The 16597-nt window shown below is 33.9% G+C and overlaps 1 protein-coding gene across 2 annotated transcripts in view; it reads right to left on the reverse strand.

The window, feature by feature from the left end:
* The window catches only part of LOC110995215 (protein slit), a 107287-nt gene extending 96941 nt beyond the window's left edge, over window positions 1-10346 (reverse strand). For both annotated transcript variants that reach the window (XM_045633645.1, XM_045633644.1), the window contains exon 1: window positions 10225-10346. The gene's annotated coding sequence lies outside the window, so the exon portion shown is untranslated. The remainder of the gene's footprint in view (window positions 1-10224) is intronic.
* Window positions 10347-16597: the final 6251 nt, after the last annotated feature.

The raw sequence follows: 16597 nt of genomic DNA on the forward strand, positions 1-16597 counted from the left end.
GCATTAATACCTAGACTTGTACCGGTTCTCATGGCACAATAATAAATGGTATCTTCGCCGTTTCATAAAATAAATTTTCGTTCACAGAATATTTATTGAAAACTATAATCCGTAAAAAAGTGTTTTTCTTTAAATGTGTAAAAGTTATGTTAATAAAAGACAATACTAAATCCTCCCAAACCAAAAATCAAAGAAGTTTTGTGTTTTTTTATAGGATACGTCCAAAAAGGATTATTATCGCCTTAAGAGGGAGGGAGGGAGGGATCGTATCTCCGTAAGACATACAGGAGTGGATTCCACAGTTCGCTAGTTCCCAATTGAAAGCGGTGAAGCATACGGTGGAAGACTTCCAAGGATAAAATCTGGAGTTAATACGGCGCGTACGGTGATGAAACGAGGAAGGATCAAAAACAACTTTTCAAAGCAGTCTCAAGTTTATAGACACAATGTCTCTGCGTAGAGAGAGAGTTAGGTCATTTACAAAATCCGTCTTTATATCTGAACAATGTAGAAACTCGGTAAAATAAATGAAGTGCAGTTACTGGGTACAGTTAAAGTCAGTCCAAATTTTAACCAAAATTGTTTTAATTATGACGAGACACAAACAAAAATTCCATTCATCTGCCTGACCTCGGAGCCTCCAAGAGTGGCTACGAGGTTCCAATCCCTTGAAGATGGAATAAATAAACATATAAAATAATAATCGTTTATTTGCAAAGGAAGTGGTAAAGTCATTTACAACTGTTGTCAAGACTTATGGTCTAAATACTCTCCCTTTAATGATACCATATCTTTAAATATCACATTCCCCTTGAAAGCATAACACGGCAGTGATCTATAACTTCTGGGAAGGTGATGATGATGGAGTAACATATATTGGATTGGATCCCTTGATAAATATAAAGTGTCTTCTAGTCAAACTCAAACTCAAAATATCTTTATTCATATAGGTAAACATGAACGCTTATGGACGTCAAAAAAAATAAATTAAATTAATTGTAAATTTACATTTACAACCAGTTCGCAAGTCAAGGGCGTAGAGCGGGCAAGAAGAACTGGCAAGAAACTTTCCGCCACTCTTTTCAATCGCCAAGTTTTTAATACAAATTATTTGTCATTTCTACTTATATATAAACATGATACTGTCAAAATACCGAGTTCGTAGAGAAAGTGGTGCACAAAACCGTAAGACCATACACATTATGATATACAGTTGTGCAACGAAATCGTGACCTTATAATGCCTTATATATGTTATATATGTCCAAGAACAAGGAATTGTATGAAAATCTGTTTCCAGTTTCAATCAGATTGTTTTAACTTCTAAGCTGACATTTTGTATTGCGATAGTTGGTTGAGCGAGCAGCATCATCAGACAACTGAAATCTTGAATTATCCCCTGCAATTGAGCTCCAAGACTCAAAACTACTTCGAATCAGCGGCGCTACAACCTCTTTAGGGCTTGGCCTCAGATTTCTGAATCTGTTTCATGATCATTTTTTAATCTAATGGGCAAGTAGGTGATCAGCCTCCAGTGCCTGACACACGTCGTCGACTTTTTGGGTCTAAGACATGTCGGTTTCCTCACGATGTTTTCCTACACCGTTCGAGCAAATGTTAAATGCGCACATAGAAAGAAAGTCCATTGGTGCACATCCGGGGATCGAACCTAGGCCAACACTGCTCAAAATTACTTTAGTGGATTTAAATTTGTCAAAGAGATCTATAAAATCAGCAGAAGTGAAACTTCTAAATTGGCGTTGGAAAAAAAATTACCGCCGCATTTTTCCGTTCGCGCCATCATTTTCTTGTCCCTACCACGAAGAGATTCGAAGCCATTAATAAGATAAATATATAATAAGGATAACAATGATAGTAATAAATCTATTACAATTAATGAAATTCTGCAAAAACTCAATCTAATGAAAGATTATTTATTTGTATTCATATCTATGATAATAAAAACCTTTTGTTAAACTTTATCTATTTAACTTTATTAATATCATTTTACGAAAATTAACTTCTAAACTAAATTCTCACGGTCACTAGTCCACGCATATATTTTTTAATTAAAACTTTACGATTTATGAATCGTTCCATAATACATGAAATGTCATATTTATGATTGTAATGGGCTGGTAAGGGCGCAGGTAAAACTGTCATATATTCCCGTTATACACCTCGTCTTTACGTCTACTACGTCTTTAACTTTGATTTAAATCCCTTCGGAGTAGACTTAGCCCATGCGGTATTGCCAGTTCTTCTCTTCCGTTCTACGCCCTTGATTTTAGAACTGGCAGTAAATGTAAATTCACAATTAATTTTTTTTTTTGACGTTGACGTGTACTTGTTGACCTATATGATTAAAGATATTTTTGTTTTATACAGGTAATTAAAGATTTATATTGGCACCTGGTACATAGTACCAGTTACCACGAATATGTATACATACAGCGAGAAATTTTTCTTTCTTTCCTTTGCGACTGAGGCGATAGCTGCTGTGGTCTCTGGCAGTATGACCAGCTGTGGAACATTCTGCTCCTCATCATAATGCTGAACCAGGGTCATTTACAGCCACAGCACACACCCATTACACATTTGAAACGAGCCGAAAGAAAAAATAAACTTTATTATTTTTTTGATATCTCATTTTATTTCTTTGTTATTTTGTGTAAATATGTGTTTGTTTTTGTTTGGAATAAATGTTATGTCTGTCAAAATTCCAGCATTTAAGTCTACTACGGGGACAATTTATTCAATTTTTATATTTATTATTATGATTAATATTTTGGTTAGATATATTTGTGTGTTGGAAATAAATATAAACTTTGACGACTATTTCCATGTTACGAAGCAATGTCATAAATTATGTTTATCGTACAAGACAATTGTAATTAATCAGTTGTAATGTGACCTCATAATTATTGTTGACATACTTGCTGTTTCTTTATCATAAGCATAGCGTAGAGTTCTTTACAATTTACTTTTGATAAAACTTCTTTAGGCGCAGGGTTTTTACGGCGCATCACAAAGATTTGCAGCGTCAAAGAAAAGAGAGAGAGCGATTGAGACCGATTGAGAGGGAGTGAGAAAAGAGAGACCGAGATAAAATTGTTTGATGGTATATTGGATAGCTATTGGTTAGATCGAAATTCTGTCCCATAATGTCTTGCGCAGTAAACGCAGATCTTTATTTACTTATATAATACATGGGGCTTTTGCCTTATTAATAATAAATGTACAAAGAAGTTTCACTTTTGATATATTTTTTTTATAGAACATGGCAGGAGGGTCATCTGATGTTAAGTGATGCCGCCGCCCATCGACACTCACTGCCAGAGGGCCGGCCTTTTAAGAATTAATACGCTGTTTTCTTGAAAGACCCATAGATTTTTTTAGGAAATACTTTAGTGGCCGGTTCCACAAAACGGTGGTGCGCGGCAAAAACTTACTTGTCGGACGTCGAGATGTTACGGGTGGAATTTCGTAATCTGCCTCTAAGTCCGATGATGAAACATGATGATGATTTGTTTAATCATTTGGAAACAGGAAATGTAAATATATCTCATGAATAAATTTCGATTGATTTTATAAAACTGAGAATTTCTCTAAGTGTTTAATGAATTAGTTTTCATACTAACAATTAGATGGCGTTTCTTGTATTTAAAACACGGTACTATATTGGTAAGTTAAATAGTTCAGAGGATGGCCGGGAATGGCCAGCATAGAACAGCTAAAGATCTTGGCGCAGAATAAAAAGAAGTATGACGAGCTGACCGCTACTCTAGTAGTGGAGAGGCTACAAGAAGAAGAAGATGTAATGAGATGGATATTTGTCAGCCTTCTGTGACACGCTATCAATTTTTGGGTCTTAAGATGACATTCAGAGTCACCATTTAGGACTCCCATATATTGACCCTAATATTTTAGTTGAGATGAAGTAATTCCTTCATAGACAATTAGTGGACACAACTAAATGCCAGTGTGAAAGTAGCCTTAGATGCTTCGTAAGTCAATCCCCAATTATTCAAAGTAAATTTATGCAGATTGTATGCGCATCACTATTTGAGCAGCTTATCGTTCCACTGCAGCCGCTAGTGACGTACCGATATATCGATATTTATTTTCCTAGAAAAGTACACTGCCACAGAACAAACTTTTTAAATATGTTTGTGAAGTTTCAATTAATAATTAGTATTATTACTATGGGGGCAATCATAAATGAGGTGTTTTTGAAGTGAAACTTCTTTAGAATCGATGTGATTTCAATCCGGATGCAACGGAAAAAGAGACAGTAAAAAGATACAGAAACATATATTCATAAGATTTAACGCGGGAGAAAATGAGATAGGAGGCAATATACAGCCTCTTTTTCATTTAATCGAATTTCAAACTTTCGTTGTTTTAGTTTTTGTCAAAGTAAAGATTTATATGGAACATATAAATTAAAATTATCATTAAAATATAGGTACTGTTTTAAATGAAAAGTTTAGTACAGTTAGAAAGTGAAAAATGTTTAATTTCCATATGATTAATTATAAAAACTTTGTTTTGCAGGTTTCACTTCTACCACGTGTGAATAGCACATATGTTTTTGTTTGTTTGTATGTTACGAATATTATAAATATAGTATTTGTTTCCAATGTGTATTAGAATATACAACTTGAACATAGTTATCGATTTCCATGCCACCTAGACCTAACTTTACGATGTCGAATTTAGGTGTTGGTGTGCGCGCGCATCGTAAAAATTCACTCTCATCATTTTTCTCCATCGCGCCAAAAGAAGTAGAACTTCAAAAAGTCTACGATTGTCAGGCACAGCTGATCACCTACTTGCCTATTTTATTGACAACTTGAAACAGATATTTGAGGCCAAGACCTAAAAAGGTTGTATCGTTTTAAACATTTGAATTCCTTTCATGTATAACTGTTAGTAACAGTTTGCTTACGTGATTGGACTAATAGTGCGTAAACATTTTACGAAATGAAAATATTACCATTTCGTTATATATTAAGTTATTATATTTAACTAGCTGACCTGGCAAACGTGGTATTGTTTATATAAACCATGTATATCATTTATAATATTTTTTTTTATCTATAATTGAAACTTAACCTTAACATTTAGGGGGATGAAAAATAGATGTTGTCCGATTCTCAGACCTACCCAATACGCACACAAAATTTCATGAGAATCGGTCAAGCCGTTTCGGAGGAGTTTAATCGCAAACACCGCGACACAATTTTATATATAAGATTTACTTACGCGTTTAGTTTGAGTATTATTCCGTAGTTTCGACTATAGCTTTTCATGACGCAATACGCTGTGCCATAATACTAAACTGTCTGTCTTCAAGTGCATTAAGTGTCCAAAGACAAAGGCCGCTAGTCCGGGGCCTGATTAGCCGGGCTTTAAGAGGCTTATTAGCAATTTTTAAAAGTGTTTGCAATGCAAAAAAAATATGTTTATTACGATATATTTTATTTATTTATTTTATTTTTTTATTTTATTCATTTATTTATTGCATTTTAGGAAGATTTACAGTATTTTAACAGAATATAAATTATGATTACAATAAAATAAAAACAGTATTAATTACAAATCACTTTGCGTCATTAAATTTCTATTGCAGACATCCCTGTATTTGCAAAGAAGACAGGTTGAAGGCCGAGAGAGAAAAAAATAGCAGAATAAAACCGTACAAATCTTATATCTTTAAACGAATAATTCCTGTATATTTGAATTTTAGTATACGGAGGGTTCCAGGGGCGATAAATCGATTTAGCTAGGAATCATTTCTAGAAAATGTCATTTTATTTGTGTTTTATCAACTTAAACATAGAATTACTCGTTTAAAGATGTCAGTCAAATAAAAACTTAAATATGAATATAATTATCTTTATTGGATAATTATATTCATACCTATTTCATAATTTTATTAGTATGTAATTCGTACTTAAATAAAATTTCCAAAAAACACGATTTATAAAAAAAAATACCGAGCTAAAGCTCGGTCATCCAGGTCCTAATATTAAAATAAAAATTCACCATAAAATGTTTTGGTTTCCGGCTATTACTTTGTATCAATTTATATATGTTTAAGCTTTCAATGTGTTAACAACACATACAGATATTCTTAACACAGAAAATAAAGACAGATTTAAAAAGCTTGTAAATTTTAATGCTGGCAAGGTATTGCGATATTTGTTGAGAAAACCATCTCTGGTGCAGTACGAGGTGCGTTTTTTATTAGCACCTGTGCACCCCAAATCCATACCATTATGGGAACAAAACATCTGGAAATATAAGATATATTTTTATGCTAGATCCAATTCGATTACATTTCCTGTCTAGACATTCCGTCATTGAGTTTATTTACTGGAGGTGTTTTCATGTTATATATTATTCTGTGTATTAATTTTCTTTACGAAATACATAGATAACATATAGCATTGTTCGTTGAGTGAATTGACAAAAGTTCTATTATTGGTTCGTGTCTATAATTAGTAAATTTCTTGTATTTTTAATTATGTAATGTTATATGTTTGTTTTTTTGTGTTTCGTTTGTAAAGTATATTAAGTACTTATTATTTACTCGTGGCAGTTTAGGGTCACCTGTTAAGGCAGGAGTCTTTTTATAAATAAATAAATATAAAAAAAATGAAAATCTCACTACCTCTTCTAGCAGTCTTAGTTTATGAAAGCCGGACAAGATATGGCCAGGTTTATTTGTCTCTTCTTCTGGAGTCTGACTTAAATATAGTTGAGATTGGACTGGTTTACGCCCAAACCGAATAACCTATATCAATCCATTTTTGACCATCTGAGATACATCTTAATCCAAATATTGAAAAGTGTGCCAATAACCAATCTGCGGATTGTAATAGCCATCTGTCGATACAAGCGATCCATGGTAGGTCGGATCGGTGTATGTGGATAGAGCTTTGTATGACTATGACAGTTCAACGGTGTCAATATCCTAAGATTTTAACGTACACCAGTTTTTAACAGAGTTAAAAAGCTATTTGATATGTTTTAAACATAGCATATAACATATTAATAATATTATTTGTACGGTTTTATTTACTTTATTTGGTTTATATTGATTATCAAATACAAGTGTAAAGAGATTACATTCTCTTATTTGTCACCAAAAATGGATTATCCTCGTAGGGTTGGGATGCAGAAAGGACTGTCACAGTCTAACAATCCAAAATCTCCGATTGAGAACAATCTGAGATTGTGGATTTGTGTGATTGTGGGTTCGGGCGTTAGACAAGAATTGGCGATCGAAACTTTGACTTGGTAAGAAGGAGGTGATATTCAAAGAGGAGTATTTGCAAGTCATTTATTGAAATTTATGTTTAGATTTCCATGAATATATTTGTAGTATATATGATAACATATCGTGGGAATCACAAATATTTTTATCGGACAAGTAAAAAAGCTTGCGCGGTCTGCGGCCGTAAAATATAACGTCACACATATAAGAGTCTTTTATCTATGTACTTTGATTTGAGATTTAAGGTATTGGTGACCTCAGAGTTGGTACTTGTTTAATCGATTGAAAAGAGTGGCGGAGTTTGCCAGTTCTTCTCTTCCGTTCTTGATATGAGAACTGGCAGTAAATGTAAATATGCAAGCATTTAATATGTATTTCTTTTTGACGTTCATAAGTGTACATTAAAAAAATACATTTATTTTGGAACATAAGATCATCGAGGTATCACTTATTTAACACCATTAAATTCGAACCTGTAGGAATCCCTACTCATCGGCAAAGAAGACAGAGGGTGTAAGCCAAGAGAAAAAGCCAGCGTAAAAAACTCTCGGTATTCTCTTTTAAAAAAGCAAATCATCAAACAATTCTACAATATTTAAAACAAATATAGCAAATTAATAAGAAGTAGCCTTCCCAGCACTAGTCCCAGGCCCTTTTATCAACTAGATAATCATTAACTTTATAGTAAGCCTTTTTACACAGCTTTTCTTTAATACATTTCTTAAATTTATTAAAAGGCAGAAAGAAAAATGCCTCTGGGATTTCATTAAAGAAGAGTATCCCTTTTCCCAAAAAAGGAATTACTAACTTTAGATAGTCTAGTACATTGTGTTACCTAAATGAATAAATGTTTTGATTTTATTTATTTAATGGACTAGATTAACAGACGTTTTTAAATGTGTGTGAAATGTAAAATTAAATTTACTAAAACTAAACTGTAGTATTTAATGTTGTGTTATTTGTGTATGATATTGATATCTGTAGCTTTGTTAAATATTTAAATTCGCACTTTAAGGTTCAATTGAAACCTACAAAATACATAAAAATGAAAACATTTTCTGTCAGTTTGTTCGCGGATTTGTCAAATATAATCCGCCACTTTACAGGTATCACCAAACTAATTTAAAAGACACCAGAGCTGGTGCTATCTTCAACGAAATTCCAGCATTAAGAGGCTAGCAGAGGGACCAAATTTGTTTGTACTATCTGTCTAATATACAGAAGATGACTGAGTTCTGGAAATATTTTTTTTTTAATACAGTTGCTCAAAAAGTGTCGTATTGCAGCTTGTTCTTTACCTTTTACAAACTCGTGCGTTCTCTTTCCCAACTGTCAAAATAAGAAAAGAAAAAACAAACACAAAGTTTTTATTAACCTTTTGCCTTTCTTGAACCTAATTCGCTGATTTGCTGATGATTTTTTTTTAGTCTGCTTTAAGTACCAAAATTCTTGGTAATTTTATTTTATTGTGTATTTGTCTTATATTGTTTATGTTTTTAATTGTATTTTTTTAAATTCCTATTTTTAGCAAAACTTATGTTTACATATATTGTCGTAGATATTAGATAGAAGATTTTATAAACAATTATCAGTAGAATTCGTAATATGTATGCTGTTTTAGACTTAATAAATAAAATAAAATAAAAATAAAATATTGAGACACTAGTGATGCTTTCAGAAAAACTGTATTACGACCGTGATCAGCGACGTTAGATAGAATCTATCTATAAAAGGATAATTTAACAACTCAAATCCGCCCGCATGCTTATCAGTAAATTTCTCAACAATACCTATGCTAAAGTGTACTTAAGTTGAGTGCTAAGGCCTTAGATTCTATTCTGTGATATTCTTTTCTTAATTATTACTGCAAAACAATTAAAAGTATTGATATATAATTATATATTTAAAAACAGCGACAATTTTTCCTAGGGCTGAACGATTAACTATTTAAGAAATAAATACAGGATGATAAGACACGTTCGACGTAATTTAAAAAATTAAAAAAGAATTTTCAAAGTCGCATCATATAGAAAGGTTTTTTTAGCTGACTTCGCATTTTTTTATGTGATAGGAGGCAAACGGGCTAACCTTTTAACTGGTACCAGCGCCCATGGACACTCACATTGCCAGCAGGCTTGCGATTGTTGCCAGCTTAATAAAAATTGGTGTTTCGGAAAAGTGGGCAGCTGGTTCCACATAGTGGTAGTGCGCGACAGTCGTGATACGGATGGAATTTTGTATAGTGCCCCAAACGTGAAAGAAACTAAGCTACTGGTATTACTTCGAATACTCTCCATTGTAAATTGGGTAGAAGATGCAGAGACCCTACATCTCTACGCTCTCATCTCTCTCATCATTGCGCGCAGCTTATTATAAATTGTATAAGTTGTTTTGCCTTTAAAAAAAAATCTTGATTCCAGCAGGCTTACTCTACACGTCAATCGGGACGATGTTTTTTAACAGAGCCCCTACTCAATCATTAGGGTTTTACGGAACTCTGATACAGTTGGAATTTTTTTATAGAACAGGAGGCAAACGGGCAGGATGGCAGGAGGCACCTGATGTTAAGTGATACCGCCGCCCATGGACACTCTTGATGCTAGAGGGCTCGCGAGTGCGTTGCCGGCCTTAGAAACTTTCTATTTTAAACTGACAATATGAATTAAGAAAATTATGTTTATGCCAATTAAATCGTGTCTCAAGTTTTTAGTAAAAATGCTTAATTTTTAAAGCTTTCATCGTCTCTAAATTACTTTTACTAAATTCCTCTGATAGAGTCATTTCAGATTATTATTAAATCGTTGACGTATATATTAAAACAAATACCTAATTGTTAAACTATTTGTATAAAGCTTTATCATTTTCTCTGTATGTAAATTATCTTATTATACCCTGGTAGATTGATTTGAAAGAATAAAAGCTATAGAATTAAAAGCTCACCGTTTTCCAAACAGAAGAAATGAATCACAATTGTATGGAATGACACAGAAACACAAAACACAGTGTAACACAGAATTGTGTGTAAACAAACACGCGTAACGAACGGGGAAGGAACACGAACTGCTGTGATGGCCGATCGGGAATTTCATTTAGTTTCGACCGGTGTTGCAAGAGTGTAATACATAAAATGCATTTGTGTATAAAAAACATTTTGTATATATATATAATATATATATATATATTTTTTTTTTAAGATAAGAAGATAACTGCTTTATTTGAGATGAATAATTAATCTTAATATATATAAATCTCCTGTCACGATGTTTGTCCGCGATGGACTCCTTTTATTTTTATAGAACAGGGGGAAAACGGGCAGGAGGCTCACCTGATGTTAAGTGATACCGCCGACCATGGACACTCTCAATGCCAGAGGGCTCGCGAGTGCGTTGCCGGCCTTTTAAGAATTGGTACTCCTACACTACTTAACCGATTTTAAATTAATTTAGCACACCGTGAGCAGTCTGGTCCAACTTGAGAGATAGGATAGCTTAGATCTTTAATTATAGTCGCAATTTTATTTTATTGCAAATTATTTGCTACAATTCTAACAGATGGCGCTGTAAAGTACCAACGTATCACAAGTTCTCCTATCCTTTCCCTTGGATAGTTTTCTATGTAAAATAACAAAAAACTTAGCCTCAGCAACTGTTTATTTCATGTTTATTTGCTGCGTACTGGTAGTCAGCGTAGAAATGTCATTAGTATATTATATTTAATTTTTGTCTCAGTTTTGCACTTTTTGTGCTCTAAATCTAATTTTTTTCTCAGTGCGTGACTGGAAGAGATTACTCAAAAGCATATAAATAAGTAAACCCGTTGCATCTATTTTATTTTATTTTAATTGTACTGTATACAAAGAAGTTTATAGTTGTGGTTGAGAAATAGTTATGATAGCATCGAAGACACAACTTATCAGATCCACGTTGCCCATTAAATTCTATGGCTTATTAAGATTATTATTATTTTAAGATGAGCAGTCAGTGATGGGCTGTGCACCAGGTCTATGATTTAAACAGAATATTAATAATTATTCCAAATCACCCATGGCAAATGACCCTAATAATGGGTAAAATTTCAACGCTGGTCACCCATTTCGATACCTGTATTAACGCACACACGCGCAGAGCTTTCAAAGGGTCTTGTGTTTACTCACGCACACGTGCACACATAGAGAGGGATGCATGCTTGATGAAAACTGGTTCCGGGTTCGAAAATGATTATGTAATTACATACATTCCAAATAATGATACTTTTACATATTAAAATAAAAAATCACGTTTATTTATTTATTTATTTATATTGTACTCCTACAGCTAACACAAAATACATATAATAACAAACAAATACACCGAGAACATAGCCACAGATGGAATACATGATACATTATAATAAAAAGATTTAAAAAAGGGAACAAACAAACAAAGTATTTAATACATTTAACTGATTAAATTTAATTAATTAAACCTAAATTGGTTGTGTTGTGTAACGGTGTGTGTGTTATACTAGTCATATTTCTGTATCTGATTCATTTGTTAATAGACAGCCTGTGCCACACGACATGAACTTTTTGGGTCTAAAGCCTATTTCCTTTAGTGTTGGGGTGCACGGCCGGGAATCGAACCAACGACCGAAGGGATGGGAGCCGCACGCTAAAACCACTACGCTAACACTGTTTCATATTCCGGCAAGTGTTATTCCTGATAACAACTGTTACATTGTCATTATACAGGCGTGAATTATTAAATAATATAATAAGCTCAGATTGTTTTTCTTTGATATTTTTTATTTCATAGACAACAGATCGTTTGACATATTATGAAGGTTTATTTATCATGTTTTTCTTTACTGTATGAGCGAGTTTTCCGTATTTTACCAAAGTCTTCTGTTTTGCTTTAGTATTTAGATAAAAAAATGAAATAAATGATAAATAAAAATTTTGATTTTTTTAAACATACACTTGTTTATATATTATCTGAAGAATTGTTTGGATCGATCCCTGTTAGTTCTAATAATTTATTTATTTCTTAATGCTACAACTAACATAAATTATATATAACTAAAGATATAGTCAAAGATGGAATACATACAAAAAGGTTCAAATATGTACGAAAGGATAAAAATGTATTCAATTCACCTAAGTAATACCTAATTCGGCTTGTGCGGCGGAGGTGAGACATCGTGATTTAGTGCTATGAATATTCTTATTACTCCTATAAAGCTTAATGCAATATTATTGAAGTTATACTTTGGCGCGATGGAGAAAAATGATGAAAGTGAATTTTTACGATGCACACACCAACACCTAAATTCGACATCGTAAAGTTAGGTCTAGGTGGCATGGAAATCGATAACTATGTTCAAGTTGCATATTCCAGTATTTTTATATTATATAGAACACGTGTGTTCGCAACAGTGTGAATAATATTATTTAGGTGTTATTAAATCAATTTCATATGCGACGGTGATAGTATTTACTAATAATTTATTTATTTAAATAAAATCTTTTTGATTAATTTTAATATTTATCGTTAATCACTACTACATTTTAGTTTTTTTTTCATACGATAAAGAAATATAAGTTCTAACGCGTGTACATAAGTACACACACTCTTTTTTCCATCCACGGTCTACAGATGCGTGATTCATAAATAAGATTCACAAATAAACTGTCCAAATACTAATATTAAATAAAATTAAATGCTTGTTTTCCACAATAAATCCTTAGCTGACACAACATTTAGTATAAATTCCGTTCTTGTTCACAATATTCGCAGTTTTTCGGCGTTTTACCGCGCTGCATTGCACATGACAGTTGACAAGTTGCCCGCCATTTTGTGCTAATTTACTGCCATAATAAAAATTCAGATTTGACATATTTACTGCTGCCAAGATGATTGTGGATTCTATTTTTATTCTACGTTTTAGTTGTATGTAAACAGAGTACAGTTAAAAAATAGATCCTATTACGTGCCTCTATATAAATTCATCAAAAATTCTGTGGGAAAATTATAATAAACCAAATAAAAATACTCAAGACTTAGCCTACAAGTCTAGATACCAGGCCATAAACTCCAAAAAAACAGAGTACAAGCACACAATAGTTCATAATTGATCTAGAAAAAGACTTTTTTTCTAATGAAAAATTATGTTTGAAAACCAAATACGCGTTTTTGCGTCATTACCACTTAAGTTGCGAGGAAATAGATATTTTTAGAGGGACGTGTCCAGGCCTTCTATGTCCCTAATTGTATATTAAGAAAATAATTAACACGAATCAAGAAAAGAGCGTACCACTTCTTAAAAGGCCGGCAACGCACTCGCGAGCCCTCTGGCATGGAGAGTGTCCATGGGCGGCGGTTTCACTTAACATCAGGTGAGCCTAGTGCCCGTTTGCCCCCTGTTCTATAAAAAAAATGAAAAAGATACAAATGTAAATCTACGGGCCATCTCTTTGTCCGTGGCGCGTCAGACAGTCCCTTGTACCGTTTGTTTCAGCGCAAACGAATCAGTCACCAACGTAGTCCAAAGTTGGCCTAGTGGCTTCAGCGTGTGACTCTCTTCCCTAAGGTAGGTTCGAAACCCGGCTGTGCACCAATGGACTTCCTTTTTATGTGCGCATTAGGTACAACCTTTGTAGGTCTTACGTTCTCAGGCGTCCATGCGTCGGGTTGTCTCTCTCCCTAAAATATGGCGAGGTGGCCGATGGCTGGCCATGCGTCATACTCGTGAACGAGTGCTACTTGTGGTGACTGGTCGTACTTGAATTCGTGTATGCGGTGATATTAGTTGTTTATACTACGTATTTGCGTGTTGTTCTCACGAGTATGTAAGTGCGTGCTCCTATTTCACCATGCCTCCTGCTGATAAAGGACAAATCTTTGTTTTTAATTTTTTTTTTATTCTTTATTACTCAATATTTCATAAGGAACATGGTGTAGTGGTTGCAGCTCCTTACAAGCATTGTGTAAAAAAAAACTTGGCGATTGAAAAGAGTGGCGGAGAGTTTATTGCCAGTTCTTCTCTTCCGTTCTACGCCCTTGATTTGAGAACTGGCAGTAAATGTAAAATTAAATTCATTTCATTTTTTTTTTGACGTTCATAAGTGTACATTGTTACCTACATGAATAAATAAATTTTGAATTTTGAATTATTCAAATTTCAAGAATAGGCAAGTATCAGCCTCCAGTGCCTGACACACGTCGCCTTTTTGGGTCTAAGACATGTCGGTTTCCTTACGATGTTTTCCTTCACCGTTCGAGCAAATGTTAAATGCGCACATAGAAAGAAAGTCCATTGGTGCACAGTCGGGAATCGAAACTACGACCTCAGGTGTGTGAGTCGCACGCTGAAGCCACTAGGCCAACACTGCCCCCCTCCCCTTTATTTTTGTAATGCTAATTGTTTTGTTTAATATTTATCTATGTTCTCTATCTTTCTTTAAATTTTGTACCAACTGATGTGAGACTGGCCTAGAATTGTCGTTCATGTACACTTTTCTTTCATGTGTCCTTAGTTTAGTTATTTTTTGTTCCTGTATTAGTTATGTGTAACTTTATTTATAATGTATTTTGCACATCTTGCTTACCTTATGTGCATTAAAGTATTAATTAATAAATAAAATTGTATTGTCTTCATGTATGTCATGTTTGCCTGTGCTTATCACATTAAGGGCCTGTTTCACAATGTCCGGATAAGTTCCAAATAAGCTATTTATTACTTATTGGTAGGATAAACACTATTGTTGCGTTACACGACTGTCAGATAGCGCTATTCGTCATGAAACGCGAAGTTTCTTATTCGGAACTGTTATCTTTCGAATAATTTATGTGTTGCATAGCTATTTGGTACTTTATCCATACATTGTGAAACAGATCCTTAAAGTTCTATATCGCGGTTATTTTAGCGATGTATCAGTGAGCTGAGAGTTGGCAATCTTTTATTTATAAAAAAAGAAAAATAATGACTGGTCTTGAATCCTTTTTTGTCGGCGGAAGATCACCTTACTCCATAATACAGGTCTTAGCAATTACATCGTGTGTCGTGGCAGAATACGAAATTGCACCATATTGCAGTGATATTTCGATTTATCGTTGTGTGCGTATGAATAAATTTGTCTTTCTTAAATCAAACGGACAGCCGCACTGATGCGTGGGGTTCGTACGAGTACCAACAATATACTGATGGTTATAGCAAATAAGCCCGAATGTGCTGTTTTGAGACACTGGGTTCATGCCCATGTACCGAGTGTCTCAAATTAACGTAGACTAATTAATTAAATATTTTTTAATAATTTTACTAACATAGTTATAAGTTTTACTATACAACAACATATGGACTCATTAATTGGTTTGAAATAAATGATTTTATTATCATGCATACATAAAATTTAATCTTATTTATTTATATTATCACGCCATTTTTCCAAAGGGAACTCGAAATATGCTAACATCTAATGTTGAGGCATACTTCTTAAGCTTTTATTTCCACGACATTTATTCTTCTTTCATTATTTCTCTGTCCAACAATTATATGCTATTTACGGGTTGGACCTCATCTGGCTAAAACACCTCCTGGCTTTTACGAATGATATCCCAGTCATATTTGTAATATACTGCCATCTGTCGATCGTTGGCAAAACTAAGATTATTTGACTTATGAAATAGACGATGGCATGTTTTTAAAAATTACATTATACGGAACCTCTGACTGTCAGACAATCAAGTCTGCCGTAGGAGGTCAAATCAAATATCATTTATTCAGTTGAAACACCTGGGGGCTTAGTCAAAACGGCTTAACAGTAGTGTATGTAGAAAGTCGAAAACTAAATTTGTATGAAAATGACAGCTGTAGTTGGTACGAACTGTCGACACTACATGTCATTTTCATACAAACTTAGTTTTCGACTTTCTACATACACTACTGTTAATCTGTCTAGACTAGGGCCTGATAACTTTTAATAGTCAACGCTACCGCCTGTTCGGAATCGCGACCATCACACAAGAAAGGCAAGAACCTCGGGCTAGGCTTATTTCCAATGCTTAGATTAATTAAAGTAAAATTAAATAGCTGAAGCAAATTATTTTTAATTCCATTCCAGATTCACTCAATGAGTTCAGCAAGACGACTTACAATAAGCACCGGTGGCGGAAAAAATCTGCCCTTCTTTTTTTATAGAACGGGGCAAACGGGCAGGAGGCTCACCTGATGTTAAGTGATACCGCCGCCCATGGACACTCAATGCCAGAGGACTCGCGAGTGCGTTGCCGGCCTTTTAAGAACTAGTACGCTCTTTTTTTGAAGGACCTTAAGTCGA

The sequence above is a fragment of the Pieris rapae genome, chromosome 24, assembly GCF_905147795.1.
Source record: "Pieris rapae chromosome 24, ilPieRapa1.1, whole genome shotgun sequence".
In the NCBI taxonomy this organism is placed as follows: Eukaryota; Metazoa; Arthropoda; class Insecta; order Lepidoptera; family Pieridae; genus Pieris; species Pieris rapae.